Raw genomic sequence first — 19,094 nt, forward strand, 5'->3', positions numbered from 1 at the left:
GCAGGCCAGGCAGCAGGCTGTTAGCCAGCCTGCCAGCTTAGTGGAGTCTGCCACTAGCACAGTCAGTGTAGTCAGCTCGGCAATCACCATTGAGACCGTGTCTGTGCCTTGACCTAGGTTGGGCAAAATTAAACATGGCGGTGTTTGCCTTAGCAATCTCGCTGGAATAAAGACCTCCTCCATTCCTGCCATTATTGAAAGAGATTGTGATACCTCACATCTCAAACTAGGGCTACTTAATGTTAGATCCCTCACTTCCAAGGCAGTTATAGTCAATGAACTAATCACTGATCATAATCTTGATGTGTCTGGCCTGACTGAAACTTGGCTTAAGCCTGATGAATTTACTGTGTTAAATGAGGCCTCACCTCCTGGTTACACTAGTGACCATATCCCCGCGCATCCCGCAAAGACGGAGGTGTTGCTAACATTTATGATAGCAAATTTCAATTTACAAACAAAAATGACGTTTTTGTCTTTTGAGCTTCTAGTCATGAAATCTATGCAACCTACTCAATCACTTTTTATAGCTACTGTTTACAGGCCTCCTGGGCCATATACAGAGTTCCTCACTGAGATCCCTAAATTTCTATCGGACCTTGTAGTCATGGCAGATAATATTCAAATTTTTGGTGACTTTAATATTCACATGGAAAAGTCCACAGACCCACTCCAAAAGGCTTTCTGAGCCATCATCGACTCAGTGGGTTTTGTCCAACGTATCTCCGGACCTACTCACTGCCACAGTCATGTTCTGGACCTAGTTTTGTCACGTGGAATAAATGCTGTGGATCTTAATGTTTTTCCTCATAATCCTGGACTATCGGACCACCATTTTATTTCGTTTGCAATTGCAACAAATAACCTGCTCAGACCCCAACCGAGGATCATCAAAAGTCATGCTGTAAATTCTCGGACAACCCAAAGATTCCTAGATGCCCTTCCAGACTCCCTCCGCCTACCCAAGGACGTTGGAGTACAACAATCAGTTAACCACCTAACTGAGGAACTCAATTTAACCTTGTGCAATACCCTAGATGCAGTCGCACCCCTAAAAAACAAAAACATTTGTCATAAGAAACTAGCTCCCTGGTATACAGAAAATACCCAAGCTTCCAGAAAATTGGAAATGGCTCCACACCAAACTAGAAGTTTTCCGACTAGCTTGGAAAGACAGTACCGTGCAGTATCGAAGAGCCCTCACTGCTGTTCGATCATCCTATTTTTCCAACTTAATTGAGGAAAATAAGTACAATCCAACATTTATTTTTGATACTGTCGCAAAGCAAACTAAAAAGCAGCATTCCCGAAGAGAGGATAGCTTTCACTTCAGCAGTGATAAATTCATGAACCTCTTTGAGGAAAAGATCATGATCATTAGAAAGCAAATGACGGACTCCTCTTTAAATCTGCATATTTCTCCAAAGCTCAGTTGTCCTAAGTCTGCACAACTCTGCCAGGACCGAGGATCAAGGGAGACACTCAAGTTATTTAGTACTATATCTCTTGACACATTGATGAAAATAATCATGGCCTCTAAACCTTCAAGCTGCACCCTATTGGACCCTATTCCAACTAAAGTACTGAAAGAGCTGCTTCCTGTACTTGGCCCTCCTATGTTGAACATAATAAACGGCTCTCTATCCACCGGATGTGTACCAAACTCACTAAAAGTGTCAGTAATAAAGCCTCTCTTGAAAAAGCCAAACCTTGACCCAGAAAATATAAAAAACTATCGGCCTATATCGAATCTCCCATTCCTCTCATTTTAGAAAAAGCTGTTGCACAGCAACTCACTGCCTTCCTGAAGACAAACAATGTTTACGAATGCTTCAGTCTGGTTTTAGACCCATCATAGCACTGAGACTGCACTTGTGAAGGTGGTAAATTACCTTTTAATGGCATCAGACCGAGTCTTTGCATCTGTCCTCATGCTCCTAGACCTTAGTGCTGCTTTTGATACCATCGATCACCACATTCTTATGGAGAGATTGGAAACCCAAATTGGTCTACACGGACAAGTTCTGGCATAGTTTAGATCTTATCTGTCGGAAAGATATCAGTTTGTCTCTGTGGATGATTTGTCCTCTGACAAATCAACTCTAAATTTCGGTGTTCCACAAGGCTTTGTTTTAGTACCACTATTGTTTTCACTATATATTTTACCTCTTGGTGATGTCATTCGGGAAACATAATGTTAACTTTCACTGCTATGTGGATGACACACAGCTGTACATTTCGATGAAACATGGTGAAGCCCCAAATTGCCCTCCCTGGAAGCCTGTGTTTCAGACATAAAGAAGTAGATGGCTGCAAATGTTCTACTTTTAAACTCAGACAAAACAGAGATGCTTGTTCTAGGTCCCAAGAACCAAAGAGACCTTCTGTTGAATCTGACAATTAACCTTGATGGTTGTACAGTCAGTCATCTCAAATAAAACTGTGAAGGACCTTGGCGTTACTCTGGAACCTGATCTCTCTTTTGACGAACATATCAAGACTGTTTCAATGACAGCTTTATTCCATCTACGTAACATTGCAAAAATCTGAAACTTTCTGTCCAAAAATGATGCAGAAAAATCCATCCATGCTTTTGTCACTTCTAGGTTAGACTACTGCAATGCTCTACTTTCCGGTTACCTGGATAAAGCATTAAATAAACTTCAGTTAGTGCTAAACACGGCTGCTAGAATCTTGACTAGAACCACAAAAATGTGATCATATAACTCCAGTGCTAGCCTCTCTACACTGACTTCCTGTTAAGGCAAGGGCTGATTTCAAGGTTTTACTGCTAACCTACAAAACATTACATGGGCTTGCTCCTACCTATCTTTCCGATTTGGTCCTGCCGTACATACCTACACGTACGCTACGGTCACAGGACGCAGGTCTCCTTACTGTCCCTAGAATTCCTAAGCAAACAGCTGGAGGCAGGGCTTTCTCCTATAGAGCTCAATTTTTATGGAATGGTCTGCCTAGCCATGTGAGAGACGCAGACTCGGTCTCAACCTTTAAGTCTTTATTGAAGACTAATCTCTTCAGTAGGTCCTATGATTGAGTGTAGTCTGGCCCAGGAGTGTGAAGGTGAACGGAAAGGCATTGGAGTAACGAACCGCCCTTGCTGTCTCTGCCTGGCCGGTACCCTCTCTCCACTGGGATTCTCTGCCTCTAACCCTATTACATGGGCTGAGTCACTGGCTTACTGGTGCTCTTCCATGCCGTCCCTAGGAGGGGTGAGTGACTTGAGTGAGTTGAGTCACTGACGTGATCTTCCTGTCTGGGTTGGCGCCCCCCCCTTGGGATGTGCCGTGGCGGAGATCTTTGTGGGCTATATTCAGCCTTGTCTCAGGATGGTAAGTTGGTGGTTGAAGACATCCCTCTAGTGGTGTGGGGGCTGTGCTTTGGCAAAGTGTGTGGGGTTATATCCTGCCTGTTTGGCCCTGTCCGGGGGTATCGTCAGATGGAGCCACAGTGTCTCCCGACCCCTCCTGTCTCAGCCTCCAGTATTTATGCTGCAGTAGTTTATGTGTCGGGGGGCTAGGGCCAGTCTGTTATATCTGGAGTATTTCTCCTGTCTTATCCGGTGTCCTGTGTGAATTTAAGTATGCTCTCTCTAATTCTCTCTCTCTTTCTCTCTTTCTTTCTCTTTCTCTCTCAGAGGACCTGAGCCCTAGGACCATGCCTCAGGACTACCTGGTCTGATGACCCCTTGTTTCCCCAGTCCTTTTATTATCCCCAGCACAGGGTGCACCTGTGTAATGATCATGCTGATTAATTTGCTTCTTGATTTGCCACACCTGTCAGGGGATGGACTACCTAGGCAAAGGAGCTCACTAACAGGGATGTAAACAAATGTATGTACATTATTTGATGGAAATAAGCATACACACAGTATGGAACATTTTTGGGATCTTTAATTTCAGCTCATGAAACATGGGACCCACACTTTGCATGTTGCGTTTATATTTTTGTTCAGTATATTTTGCGAGCCGGCCTGCAGAATGTCCAGTGGTGCTCCACTGTATTCTCATTGGCTCGCTTGCTCATGTGATGCACTCGAGTTTTTCGAATGGTGAAGCCTTGCTTCATGATGTGGTCCATTAGGTGAACCATGAGGGACACTTCCAAATGTGAACGACACCTGTAAGTCTCTGGTGTGCATCGTGTGTTTATTACCACTTGGTGAAGTTTTTGCAGATGCCCTCCAGCAGGGCATCGATCTTGGTTGTTATGGTGAGCAGCGTGATAATGACAGCCACCAGGTTTGAGTACATGGAGAGCTTCCTCGTGCTGGAGAGCTCCACCACTTGCTCAAAGATGTCCAGAAGATAGAGTGGCTTGGGGTCATTGAGGCAGTGGATAGGTGGCTTGATCTGGTAGGTCTGCCTCCTTCCTCAGGAGGTCCACCTCTGTGAAGTCCACAGGGACGGTAATCTCAGACGTAGGTTGGAAGTTTACCAAGTATCGGAAGAGCATCCCGTCGAGGTCGATGAAATAGTTTCCCTGGGCCGTTTTTTTGATTGATCATCGCTTAAATTAAAATAAATTTGTAACGAACTAAATCTTACTCAACTAATAACTATACCTACCCGTCCTAATCCAAAAGACCCCAAAAATCTTCATTAATAGACCTTAACAAATACACAACACAAATATATAGCTAGTGGGTTATTTGGAAATGACATCAGTGACCACTGCCCTACTGCATGTATCAGAGATACTAGGCTAAAAAACCCTGATTGATTTCTGGACAAACAGATGGAAAAGGGGTCTTAGAAAACAGTGCTGAGCGATTAATGTTTTTTTGAGGTCGGTTTGGTTGAAAAAATACAAAAAAAAGCTTTCGATATTTTTTAAACAATGAATACATTATGTGGGTTCAATTTTGTAACAACACAGAAGAAAACAATTGATGGCAGTGACTGACCGTTACAGTCCCTTATTAGGCTCTAACAAATCAAATCAAATCAAATTTATTTATATAGCCCTTCGTACATCAGCTGATATCTCAAAGTGCTGTACAGAAACCCAGCCTAAAACCCCAAACAGCAAGCAATGCATGTGAAAGAAGCACGGTGGCTAGGAAAAACTCCCTAGGAAAAACTCCCTAGAAAGGCCAAAACCTAGGAAGAAACCTAGAGAGGAACCAGGCTATGAGGGGTGGCCAGTCCTCTTCTGGCTGTGCCGGGTGGATATTATAACAGAACATGGTCAAGATGTTAAATTGTTCATAAATGACCAGCATGGTCAAATAATAATAATCATAGTAGTTGTCGAGGGTGCAACAAGTCAGCAACTCAAGAGTAAGTGTCAGTTGTCTTTTTCATAGCCGATCTTTGAGAGTATCGCTACCGCTCCTGCTGTCTCTAGAGAGTTGAGAACAGCAGGTCGGGGACAGGTAGCACGTCCGGTGAACAGGTCAGGGTTCCATAGCCGCAGGCAGAACAGTTGAAACTGGAGCAGCAGCACGGCCAGGTGGACTGGGGACAGCAAGGAGTCATCATGCCAGGTAGTCCTGAGACATGGTCCTAGGGCTCAGGTCCTCCGAGAGAAAGAAAGAAAGAGAGAAAGAGAGAATTAGAGAGAGCATATTTAAATTCACACAGGACACCGGATAAGACAAGAGAAATACTCCAGATGTAACAGACTGACCCTAGCCCCCCGACACATAAACTACTGCAGCATAAATACTGGAGGCTGAGACAGGAGGGATCCCATCCGATGATACCCCCGGACAGGGCCAAACAGGCAGGCTATAACCCCACCCACTTTGCCAAAGCACAGCCCCCACACCACTAGAGGGATGTCTCCAACCACCAACTTACCGTCCTAAGACAAGGCCGAGTATAGCCCACAAAGACCTCCGCCACGGCACAACCCAAGGGGGGGCGCCAACCCAGACAGGAAGACCACGTCAGTGACTCAACCCACTCAAGTGACGCACCCCTCCCATGGACGGCATGGAAGAACACCAGTAAGCCAGTGACTCAGCCCCTGTAATAGGGTTAGAGGCAGAGAATCCCAGTGGAGAGAGGGGAACCGGCAAGGCAGAGACAGCAAGGGCGGTTCGTTGCTCCAATGCCTTTCCGTTCACCTTCACACCCCTGGGCCAGACTATACTTAATCATAGGACCGACTGAAGAGATAAGTTTTCAGTAAAGACTTAAAGGTTGAGACTGAGTCTGCGTCTCTCACATGGGTAGGCAGACCATTCCATAAAAATTGAGCTCTATTGGAGAAAGCCCTACCTCCAGCCGTTTGCTTAGAAATTCTAGGGACAATTAGGAGGCCTGCGTCTTGTGACCGTAGCGTACGTGTAGGTATGTACGGCAGGACCAAATCGGAAAGATAGGTAGGAGCAAGCCCATGTAATGCTTTATAGGTTAGCAGTAAAACCTTGAAATCAGCCCTTGCCTTAACAGGAAGCCAGTGTAGGGAGGCTAGCACTGGAGTAATATGATCAAATTTTTTGGTTCTAGTCAGGATTCTAGCAGCCGTATTTAGCACTAACTGAAGTTTGTTTAGTGCTTTATCCGGGTAGCCGGAAAGTAGAGCATTGCAGTAGTCCAGCCTAGAAGTAACAAAAGCATGGATTAATTTTTCTGCATCATTTTTGGACAGAAAGTTTCGGATTTTTGCAATGTTACGTAGATGGAAAAAAGCTGTCCTTGAAACAGTCTTGATATGTTCTTCAAAAGAGAGATCAGGGTCCAGAGTAACACCGAGGTCCTTCACAGTTTTATTTGAGACGACTGTACAACCATCCAGATTAATTGTCAGATTCAACAGAAGATCTCTTTGTTTCTTGGGACCTAGAACAAGCATCTCTGTTTTGTCCGAGTTTAAAAGTAGAACGTTTGCAGCCATCCACTTCTTTATGTCTGAAACACAGGCTTCTAGCGAGGGCAATTTTGGGGCTTCACCATGTGTCATTGAAATGTACAGCTGTGTGTCTTCCGCATAGCAGTGAAATTTAACATTATGTTTTCGAATGACATCCCCAAGAGGTAAAATATATAGTGAAAACAATAGTGGTCCTAAAACAGAACGTTGAGGAACACCGGAATTTACAATTGATTTGTCAGAGGACAAACCAGTCACAGAGACAAACTGATATCTTTCTGACAGATAAGATCTAAACCAGGCCAGAACTTGTCCATGTAGACCAATTTGGGTTTCCAATCTCTCCAAAAGAATGTGGTGATCAATGGTATCAAAAGCAGCACTAAGATGTAGGAGCACGAGAACAGATGCAGAGCCTCGGTCTGACGTCATTAAAAGGTAATTTACCACCTTCACAAGTGCAGTCTCAGTGCTATGATGGGTCTAAAACCAGACTGAAGCGTTTCGTATACATTGTTTGTCTTCAGGAAGGCAGTGAGTTGCTGCGCAACAGCTTTTTCAAAAAAATTTGAGAGGAATGGAAGATTCGATATAGGCCGATAGTTTTTTATAACCATCATTTATTCACATTACTTTACTTAAATAAAATATTTTGGTTGTGTATATTACATATTTGTTTTTAGTATGATGATGACTATCATTTCATTAATACAACCCCAATGATGTTAGTGGCTGCCCATTACTGCTTATCACTTATTAATTAACCATCCTTCATTCACATTACTTTAATAAAATATTTTAGTTGAAATGGGATGACTGAATTTCCTAAAAATCTGTAATGGAATTACTGCAATTCAATTTGCTAATTGGGAGATCATAGTAGTCACAAACCACCTGCTACTGTCCTCCCTTCCACTGGAATTCTGTTATGTTCAGCTAATAGCTTGTCTTTCTCTTTTTGTCGTCTGGTGGTCAAAGCAAGTGTGAAAACAGTTTGGATAACCACTCTCTCTCTCGCCAGTTAATGTCACATCTCCCGGCTCTTACTGACACCTACCCATGAGACCCCTCTCTTTCCATTTAATGTAACCAGCATCCTTAATCTGTCCTTTGGTCTGATAGGTTGAAATTTTAGATTTTGGGTTCCAACCGCCGTGTCTTCGTGAGACGCAGAATAGGGGAATGAATGATCTCTGTATGTGTGGTTCCCACCGTGAAGCATGGAGGAGAAGGTGTGATGGTTCTTTGCTGGTGACACTGTCAGTTATTTATTTAGAATTCAAGGGACACTTAACCACCAGGGCTACCACAGCATTCTGCAGCGATTCGCCATCCCATATGGTTTGCTCTTATCTATCATTTGTTTTTCAACAGGACAATAACCCAACACACCTCCAGGAAAAACCCTTGAATGCGTAGGTGTGTCCAAACTTTTGACTGGTACTGTATATAATTTCTTTACCCCTCAAATTAAATAAGGTCCCACACCTCCCCACAAAATGTTGGCACCCCATATGGGGTGTTATAGGCCTATACTTTTTAAAAGAAAATTCCACCCAAAAACTATATTTTGGTATTTGTTTAATTAGTCCATTGTTGTCATTATCCTAAATGTTTTGCTTTTACTCAAGTTTCCAAGATATGTACATTTCAAAATACAGAAGTCATCCCGATATGATGCATTTAGCATCATTGGACTCGCGGTAGCGCCGTAACGCTGGCTAGCGTATTAGCTCGATTTGGGCCTACCCCCACACCAAAGCTAGTTAGCGTTGCTAGCTAACGACTCAGAATAATGACCATACTCACCCCTGGATGTGTCAATTGCCAACAACTGACCCAGAAATTCGCTGAATTGGAGGGTAGAGTGTTCGCTGAATTCATCAGATTAAAGAAGATGAACATCTGATTGACTCTTTGCTTGAGTCTGCCAAAAATGTGGTGAATGAAGCCACTTGCCGATGGCTTGTCAACATGGCCTCGGAAGAGCCTGCAGCTGTGAGACATACATTGATCCCGCTTGAAGAGCATTGGCCATTACCGGGAGCTACATTCAAGCACATAGCCTGCTCCACTCCCTCTGCTCCACCTCAGGAGCCATGGATTACTGTACGGAAAGCAAAAAACCTTGGCAGGAAAACGCCAAGGCAAAGTGATGCCTTGGAACTGGGAAACAGATACCGGGTATTGGAAGAGTCTGAGATTTCTGCCGCTGGCACCAAAGGAACAAACAACTTTGCCCGGAAGCAAGTGGACCCTGCCATCTAAACAATTTACAATGAAACAGCTCTACAACTAGCCCCAAACAACTTTGCCTGGAAGCAAGTGGACCCTGCCATCTAAACAATTTACAATGAAACAGCTCTACAACTAGCCCCAAACAACTTTGCCTGGAAGAAAGTGGACCCTGCCATCTAAACAATTTACAATGAAACAGCTCTACAATTAGCCCCAAACAACTTTCTAGGAGGAAGATAACTCAAGAGAGACGCAACTTAAAATTTTACCAAGCAGTAGTCCCAATGTCCTTATTGTGGGCTCATCCATGATCCAAAATGTTTCTATTAGGAAAGCAGAAACCAATTGTTACCCATGTGCCCGGATCCAGGACATTGACTGTATGATCCCGCTACTCATTAGTGAACACCCGACTGCTTCAGCTATCACTGTCCATGTAGGGTCAATTGATATTAAACTACAGGAATCTGAGCAACTCTTACATCTAGATGTTCCGCTAGCGGAACACCTGCTCCAATAGCCAATGATGGGCGTGGCGCGAATTACAAATTCCTAAAAAATACAAAAACTTAAATTTTTCAAACATATGACTATTTTACACCATTTTAAAGACAAGACTCTCCTTTATCTAACCACACTGTCCGATTTCAAAAAGGCTTTACAACGAAAGCAAAACATTAGATTATGTCAGCAGAGTACCCAGCCAGAAATAATCAGACACCCATTTTTCAAGCTAGCCTATAATGTCACATAAATCCAAACCACAGCTAAATGCAGCACTAACCTTTGATGATCTTCATCAGATGACACCCCTAGGACATTATGTTATACAATACATGCATGTTTTGTTCAATCAAGTTCATATTTATATCAAAAACCAGCTTTTTACATTAGCATGTGACGTTCAGAACTAGCATACCCCCCGCAAACTTCCGGTGAATTTACTAAATTACTCACGATAAACGTTCACAAAAACATAACAATTATTTTAAGAATTATAGATACAGAACTCCTCTATGCACTCGCTATGTCCGATTTTAAAATAGCTTTTCGGTGAAAGCACATTTTGCAATATTCTCAGTAGATAGCCCGGCATCACAGGGCTAGCTATTTAGACACCCAGCAAGTTTAGCACTCACCAAAGTCAGATTTACTATAAGAAAAATGTTATTACCTTTGCTGTTCTTTGTCAGAATGCACTCCCAGGACTTCTACTATAATAACAAATGTTGGTTTGGTCCCAAATAATCCATTGTTATATCCAAATAGCGGCGTTTTGTTCATGCGTTCAAGACACTATCCGAATGGTAAAGAAGGGTGACGAGCACGACGCATTTCGTGACAAAAAATGTCTAAATATTCCATTGCCGTACTTCGAAGCATGTCAACCGCTGTTTAAAATCAATTTTTATGCCATTTTTCTCGAAAAAAAGCGATAATATTCCGACCGGGAATCTGCGTTTAGGTAAAAAGACGAAAGAAAATAAAGCATGGGGTCGACTCGTGCACACACCTAAGCCCATTGTCCTCTGATCGGCCACTTACCAAAGGCGATAATGCGTTTCAGCCAGAGGCTGCCTCGATATCATTCAGCTTTTTCCCGGGTTCTGAGAGCCTATGGGAGCCGTAGGAAGTGTCACGTTACAGCAAAGATCCTCAGTCTTCAATAAAAAGAGCCAAGATGAACAAGAACTTGTCAGACAGGTCACTTCCTGTATGGAATCTTCTCAGGTTTTTGCCTGCCATATGAGTTCTGTTATACTCACAGACACCATTCAAACAGTTTTAGAAACTTTAGGGTGTTTTCTATCCAAAGCCAATAATTATATGCATATTCTAGTTTCTGGGCAGGAGTAATAATCAGATTAAATCGGGTAAATACTGCCCCCTAGCCATAACAGATTAAAATGGACTTTAAATCACTGATTCATACTGTGCTTAAATCAGGTAAACAATACATTATTTCAGGTCCTCTCACATTGTAACGGTCGTCGTACGTAGTGGACCAAGGCGCAGCGGGTTGAGTGCTCATAGTGACTTTATTGAACATGTAACAAACAAAACAAGAAAACGATCGAACGAACAGGATTACAGGCTAAACACACAGCTATGCAACCACAACTTCCCACCAAGGGACAGGTGAAAACAGGCTACCTAAGTATGACTCTCAATCAGCAACAACGATGTACAGCTGTTCCTGATTGAGAGCCATACCAGGCCAACACAAAGAAATACACAACATAGATAGATCCTAGAATACGAAACAATAGAACATAACCCAAAACCCTGGAATACTCTAACCAAACACCCCTCTACATAAACACATATGCTAACAAACCCCGAACCACATAAAACAAATACCCCCCTGCCACGTCCTGACCAAACTACAATAACAAATAACCCCTTTACTGGTCAGAACGTGACACACATCTCCACACTCTACGAATAATAATTTCAGTTGTATACGCCAGCTACACATCTGGCTTAAAGGTTATTGTTGTTCAATAAGCATACAATATCTGGACAATTTTACAGCTTTCTGTAACGCCCTGGCCATTGAGGGGTTTTTGTTCTTTATTTTGGTTAGGCCAGGGTATTACATTGGGTGGGCGTGTTCTATGCTCATTTTCTATGTTGTCTGTTTAATTGATTTTGGCCGTGTGGCTTCCAATCAGGCACAGCTGTTGTTGGTTGTTGCTGATTGGGAGTCACACATAAGTGCCTGTTTTTCCGTTGGGGTTTTGTGGGTAATTGTTTCTGTTAGATTATTTCCTAACAGGACTGTTTTGCTGTCATGTTTTTGTTCAGTTTTGTATAGTGTTCTTACGTTAATTAAAATCATGATGAACACTAACTCTGCTGCGCCTTGGTCTACTCTCTCTCCCGACAGCCGTTACAGAATTACCCACCAAAAATGGACCAAGCAGCGGAGGAAGGAGCAGCGCAAGGAGATGAACCAGGAGAGGAGCTATCTGGAATCATGGACTTGGGAGGAAATGCTGGACGGTAAAGGACCATGGGCTCAAACTGGGGATTATCGCCGCCCGCAGTGGGAGATCGAGGCGGCGAGAGCTGAGAGGCGCTGGTATAAGGAAAGGGAGCGCAGCAGACACGAGAGGTAGCCCCCAATTTTTTTTTGGGGGGGGGCACACGGGGAGATTGGCGGAGTCAGGCGGTAGACCTGAGCCAACTCCCCGTGCTTACAGGAGGCAGCGCAGTACTGGTCAGACACCGTGTTATGCGGTAAAGCGCACGGTGTCCCCAGAACGCGTTCGTAGCCCGGTGCGCTACAGGCCAGCCCCCCGCAAGTGCCATGTGAGTGCAGGCATCGAGCCAGGGCGGATGGTGCCAGCTCAGCGCATCTGGTCTCCAGTGCGCCTCCTCGGTCCAGGTTATCCTGCGTCGGCGCTGCGCACTGTGTCTCCGGAGCGCTGGGAGGGCCCAGTTCGCCCAATGCCTGCACTACGCCCGTGCCGGGCCAAAGTGGGCATTCAGCCAGTAGTGTGGGTAAGGAGCCTACGTACCAGAACTCCAGTGCTCTCCCACAGCCCGGTTCATCCTGTGCCTCCTCCTCGGACCCGGCCTCCAGTGGTTCTCCCCATCCTGGTTAAGCCTGTGCCTCCTCCAGGGACCAGGCCTCCAGTGGGTCTCCCCATCCTGGTCTCTCCTGTGCCGCCTCCACGGACCAGGCCTCCAGTGGGTCTCCCGATCCTGGTCTCTCCTGTGCCGCCTCGACGGACCAGGCCTCCAGTGGGTCTCCCCATCCTGGTCCGTCCTGTGCCTCCTCCTAGGACCAGGCCTCCAGTGGGTCTCCCCATCCTGGTCAGTCCTGTGCCTGCTCAACGGACCAGGCCTCCAGTGGGTCTCGCCAGTCCGGAGCCGCCAGAGCCGCCCGCCAGCCGGGCGCAGCAATCGCCGCCTGCCAGCCGGGCGCAGCCAGGGTCGCCCGCCAGCCGGGCGCAACCAAGGTCGCCCACCAGTCCTCTGGCACGGCCAGGGGTGCTACCCAAGTGGGCAACGCCGAGGGTGGTGCGGAGGCCACGTCCCGCACCTGAGCCGCCGCCGTAAGAAGGCCCACCCGGACCCTCCCCTTCAGAGTCAGGTTTTGCGGCCGGAGTCCGCACCTTGGGGGCGGGGGGGAGTTCCAGTCGTTACACTTTCCTAAATTGATCAATTAAATTGACCATTTATTTATCCGGGATGGATTACATCTGAGTGGGTATGGTACAAGCATTCTCTCCTCAAACCTGGCTCTCACTATAGCCTCATACAGGGCATGTGAGAATTGATAATATATAGCCATGGGGGTTGATACTTGGAATTGGTCGATTCCCCATCAGACTATACTCATTGCTCCCCTCCCAGCTTTAAATATCTCTACAGGTGCTGCTAAAATGGATTAAACTTTTGATTAACTTTGTTATTGTACGCTATTGTCAAGGTAGCGTGTTGCCACTTCCTCGCACAGGCAGAGGGGTATTGTTAGAAGTAATCTCGTCTCCATCCAACTCAGGCCTGTCAGTAGCTACACGAGGAAGCGTCGCTCATCTGATATTACCTTGAATGCTCCATCTGATATGACCTCTCGAAATAGTGGCCTTGGAATTATTAATTTGAATGCTAGAAACTTGATCGAAAAATGAGATTTTACTGAAATACTGGTCTCACACTCACATGCTGACATATCGATTATATCTGAATCCTGGCTCTGTGTCTCTTTTCCAGACTCAGATGTTCTGTTAGCTGGGTATAATATCTACAGAGCAGACAGAGTGGGTAGAGGTGGAGGTATTGCCATATATGTTAAATGCAACCTAGATGTCACTGTGTCCATTTCAACTTCTGTTTTGAAACAGTATGAATGCTTAGTTTTAAATGTGGTCCTTGGTCATAATGCACTATTAACGCTAGCGGGAGTTTATCGCCCACCCTCAGCTCTGGTATCTGCTCTATGCAATTTGTTTGAGTTAATGTCTAATTATACAAACTCTGAATTATTGATTATCGGAGATCTCAATCTTGACTGGCTGATGCCAGCATCGCTTAAATTAAAATACATTTGTAACTAACTAAATGTTATTCAACTAATAACTATACCTACCCGTCCTAATCCAAAAGACCCCCAAAAATCTACATTAATAGACCTTATCTTAACAAATACACCTCACAAATATATAGCTAGTGGGTTATTTGCAAATGACATCAGTGACCACTGCCCTATTGCATGTATCAGAGATACTAGGCAAAAAAACCCTGGCCCCCGTATAATTCTAAAGAGAAACTATAAACACTTCTCAGAGCAAGCCTTTATCCATGACCTTTATTACTCAGAGCTTTTATCCGTAAACTGCATAATGGACCCAGTTTTAGGGTTCTGCATAATGGACCCAGTTCTCTTTCTTTTCATCAATTTTTACCTTCATGGCTGATAAAAACGCCTCGTTAAAGCGACTTAAAAATAGAAAAATAGAACTAATCCTTGGTTCTCCTGTGACTTGAAAATCATTTTCCTGCAGAAGAATGAAGCATGCATTTAGGCAAATGAGAAATAAATGGAACGGAGGAATAAAAAGGCTAAATCTAGGTATTTTCTTGATGCTATGACAGAGTCTGCTGGTGATCCCTCTAAATTCTGGAAAACTGTTAACTCACTTAAACGAGGAAACTCCTTGACTTCCCTGCTGAAGCAAATTACATCGGAATCTGGGATAATCAGTGACCGAACGGAAATTTGTGATGTTTTTAATAAGCATTTTATTTCTGCTGGTTTTCTTTTTGAAAGAAAAAATGGCCAACATGATCCTGACCAGTCTATTGTTTCAGTCCCTCAGCCTTCAGCTGATGTGGAAAACAGTAAACTGGTTTTTAATTTTCAAAACGTCACAGAAGATGAGGTCTTATCTGCACTATCTGCTATAGATTCTAAGAAATCATTAGGTGCTGACAATCTGGATCCATATTTACTCAAGTGTGCGACACCTATTATTGCTAGTGCAGTGACGCATGTCTTTAATCAAACATTAGTCGTAGGTAAGATTCCTAAAGCTTGGAAATAAGCTTTTATTTTACCACTCCTCAGGGAGGTGATGGTAGTGAATTGGATAATTATCGGCCCATCTCTAAGCTCTCCTGTTTGACAAAAATTCTAGAGTTATTGGTGAATAGGCAACTACAATATTTTTTAACTGTTAACAATACTCTTTCTATCAATCAATCTGGCTTCAGACCTAAACACAGTACCTGTCACGTTCGTTAGATGAAGGATCGGACCAAGGCACAGCGTGAGTAGCGTTCCACATAATTTATTATAAAGTGAAACGTAATGCAATATAAAACAAATAAAGAATAGACGAACCGTGACTCCATCGGAGGCGGTTCTGGTGTGGGACGAAGAACCCTCTCATCCTGCAAACCCGCCATCATAGGAGGCAGCTCTGGTGCAGGACGAAGAACACTCTCATCCTGCGAACCTGCCAGCATCGGTGGAGGCTCCGGGCCACCGACCGTTGCTAGAGACTCCGGACCGCCGACCGTCGCTGAAGGCTCCGGACCGCCGACCGTCGCTGAAGGCTCCGGACCGCCGGCCGTTGCTGGAGGCTCCGGACCGCCGACCCTCTCAGGAGGCTCCGGACTATGGGCCCTCTCAGGAGGCTCCGGACTGTGGTCCTTCCCAGGAGGTTCCGGACTGTGGTCCTTCCCAGGAGGTTCCGGACTGTGGGTCTTCCCAGGAGGTTCCGGACTGTGGGCCTTCCCAGGAGGTTCCGGACTGTGGGTCTTCCCAGGAGGTTCCGGACTGTGGGCCTTCCCAGGAGGTTCCGGACTGTGGGTCTTCCCAGGAGGTTCCGGACTGTGGGCCTTCCCAGGAGGTTCCGGACTGTGGGCCTTCCCAGGAGGTTCCGGACTGTGGGCCTTCCCAGGAGGTTCCGGACTGTGGGCCTTCCCAGGAGGTTCCGGACTGTGGGCCTTCCCAGGAGGTTCCGGACTGTGGGCCGTCTCAGGAGGTTCGGGACTGGGTTCTGTCGCCGGAAGCTCCGGACTGGGAACTGTCGCCGGAAGCTCCGGACTGGGAACTGTCGCCGGACTGGACAGGTGCACTGGAGGCCTGATGCATGGGACCAGTACAGGTGGCACCAGACTAGTGACACGCACCTCAGGGAGAGTGCGAGGAGGAGGCACAGGACATACCTGACTGGGAACACGCACTTCCGGGAGAGTGCGAGGAGCAGGCACAGAATGTACTAGACTGGGGAGGCACACTGGAGGCCTGATGTGTGGGACCGGTACAGGTGGCGATCCTGTCCTGCCTGGATTTCCTCCCAAGTCCAGGATCCCTTCCCATCCAATATCTCCTCCCAAGTCCAGTATGTCCCCCACTCCTGGTCACGCTGCTTGGTCCTGGTTGGATGGGATATTCTGTCACGTTCGTTAGATGAAGGATTGGACCAAGGCGCAGTGTGAGTAGTGTTCCACATAATTATTATAAAGTGAAACGTAATGCAATACAAAACAAATAAAGAATAGACGAACCATGACTACAATGCAACTATACATAAACAATATCCCATAACCCCCAAGTGAAAAACAAGCTACTTAAGTATGACCCCCAATTAGAGACAATGATTACCAGCTGCCTTTAATTGGGAATCATACCAATCACCAAACATAGAAAAACTAAACTAGAACCCCACATAGAAAATAACAACTAGAAAACCCCCTGTCCCGCCCTGACCTACTCTACCATAGAAACTAAAACCTTTCTATGGTCAGGACGTGACAGTACCACTACCACCACTGTACGTGTTGTAAATTATATTACTAATGCCCTAGATAATTGAAAGTACTGTGCCCCTTGTTCATAGATTTGTCTAAAGCTTTTGACACTGTAGACTATGCAATACTTTTGGGTTAGCTGTCGTTAATAGGACTGGGATCGGATGCCTGTCGTTGGTTTCATGACTATCTAAAGGATAGAAGTCAGGCTGTTAGAGTCGACGGCATCCAGTCGGAGCCATTGGAGTTGGTCCCACAAGGTTCGATACTGGTCCATTACTGTTCACGCTCTACATAAACAATGTCGGTAATGAGATACGAAAGTGTAAAATTCATTTATATGCTGATGACACTGTCATGTACTCTATCGCTTCAATGGCTGACCAAGCATTATCACAATTGGAGACAGATTTTAAGATTTTACAAGGGTCTTTTATACAGCTGAAATTTGTTTTAAATTGGTGGATCAGCGCCGCTTGCTCCTGGACGCGCTCCTCTATCCCCATACCAGGGGCACCTGCTCCTGCTGACTCCATATGGTTAGTTGTGGTATTCTGTAAAGGGTGCGTAACTGGTGGCAGGAAAGTCAGACGCAGGAGAGCAGAACTTGGTAATAGCCGGAGCAGTTTAACCTGTTGGGGCTAGGGGGCAGTATTTGCACGGCCGGATAAAAAAACGTACCCAATTTAATCTGGTTACTACTCTTGCCCAGAAACGAGAATATGCATATAGTAGATTTGGATAGAAAACACTCTAAAGTTTCTACAACTGTTAGAAAGCCTTCCCTGTAGCTCAGTTGGTAGAGCATGGTGTTTGCAACGCCAGGGTTGTGGGTTCGATTCCCACGGGGGGCCAGCACAGAAAAAAAATGTATGAAATTGTATGAAATGTATGCATTCACTACTGTAAGTCGCTCTGGATAAGAGCGTCTGCTAAATGACTAAAATGTAAATGTGTCTGTGAGTATAACAGAACTCATATGGCAGGCCAAAACCTGAGAAGATTCCATGCAGGAAGTGCCCTGTCTGACAATTTGTCGTCCTTCTAGGGCATCTCTATCAAAAATACAGCATCCCTGCTGTAAGGCTTTCATTGGCTCTCAGAAAGTGGAATGAGAGCTCTGCAGTCTCTGGGTGAAAAAAAGCAGGAGTTTTTGTGAGTGGTCAGGCAGGGAACACTGACACTGGAGCGCGCATGCATGAGAGGACTCCATTTTTTTCTTTCTCTCTTTGAACGAATACAACGCCGCCCGGTTGGAATGTTATCGCTATTTTACGAGGAAAATCGCATAAAAATTTAGTTTGACATGCTTCGAAGTACGGTAATGGAATATTTTGAATTTTTTTAGTCACAAAATGCGCCCGTGCGTCACCCTTTGGATACTGACCTCAACGCACGAACAAAACGTAGCTATTTCAATATAACTATGGATTATTTCGAACCAAAACAACATTTGTTGTTGAAGTAGAAGTCCTGGGAGTGCATTCTGACGAAGAACAGCAAAGGTAATCCAATTTTTCTTATAGTAAATCTGAGTTTGGTGAGGGCCAAACTCGGTGGGTGTCAAATTAGCTAGCCGTGATGGCCGGGCTATCTACTCAGAATATTGCAAAATGTGCTTTCACCGAAAAGCTATTTTAAAATCTTACACCGCGATTGCATAAAGGAGTTCTGTATCTATAATTCTTAAAATAATTGTTATGTATTTTGTCAACGTTAATCGTGAGTAATTAAGTAAATTCACCGGAAGTTTACGGTGGGTATGCTAGTTCTGAACATCACATGCTAATGTAAAAATCGGGTTTTTGCTATAAATATGAACTTGATTGAACAAAACATGCATGTATTGTATAACATAATGTCCTAGGACTGTCATCTGATGAAGATCATCAAAGGTTAGTGCTGCATTTAGCTGTGGTTTTGGTTTTTGTGACATATATGCATGCTTTGAAAATGGCTGTGTGATTATTTTTGGCAGGGTACTCTCCTGACATAATCTAATGTTTTGCTTTCGCTGTAAAGCCTTTTTGAAATCGGACAGTGTGGTTAGATTAACCTCTATGGGCAAGGCGGGACGAATTCGTCCCACCTACGTAACAGCCACCTGAATTCAGTGGCGCGATTTTTGAATCGTTTGAAATACTATTACTTCAATTTCTCAAACATTTGACTATTTTACAGCTATTTAAAGACAAGACTCTCCTTAATCTAACCACACTGTCCGATTTCAAAAAGGCTTTACA

At 44.8% G+C, this 19,094-nt stretch overlaps 1 pseudogene; it reads right to left on the reverse strand.

Moving 5' to 3' along the window:
* Positions 1-3,972: 3,972 nt before the first annotated feature.
* Positions 3,973-19,094, reverse strand: part of LOC106571881 (BTB/POZ domain-containing protein KCTD6-like) — an 80,001-nt pseudogene continuing 64,879 nt past the window's right edge.

This window comes from Salmo salar, chromosome ssa15, assembly GCF_905237065.1.
Source record: "Salmo salar chromosome ssa15, Ssal_v3.1, whole genome shotgun sequence".
Classification (NCBI taxonomy): Eukaryota; Metazoa; Chordata; class Actinopteri; order Salmoniformes; family Salmonidae; genus Salmo; species Salmo salar.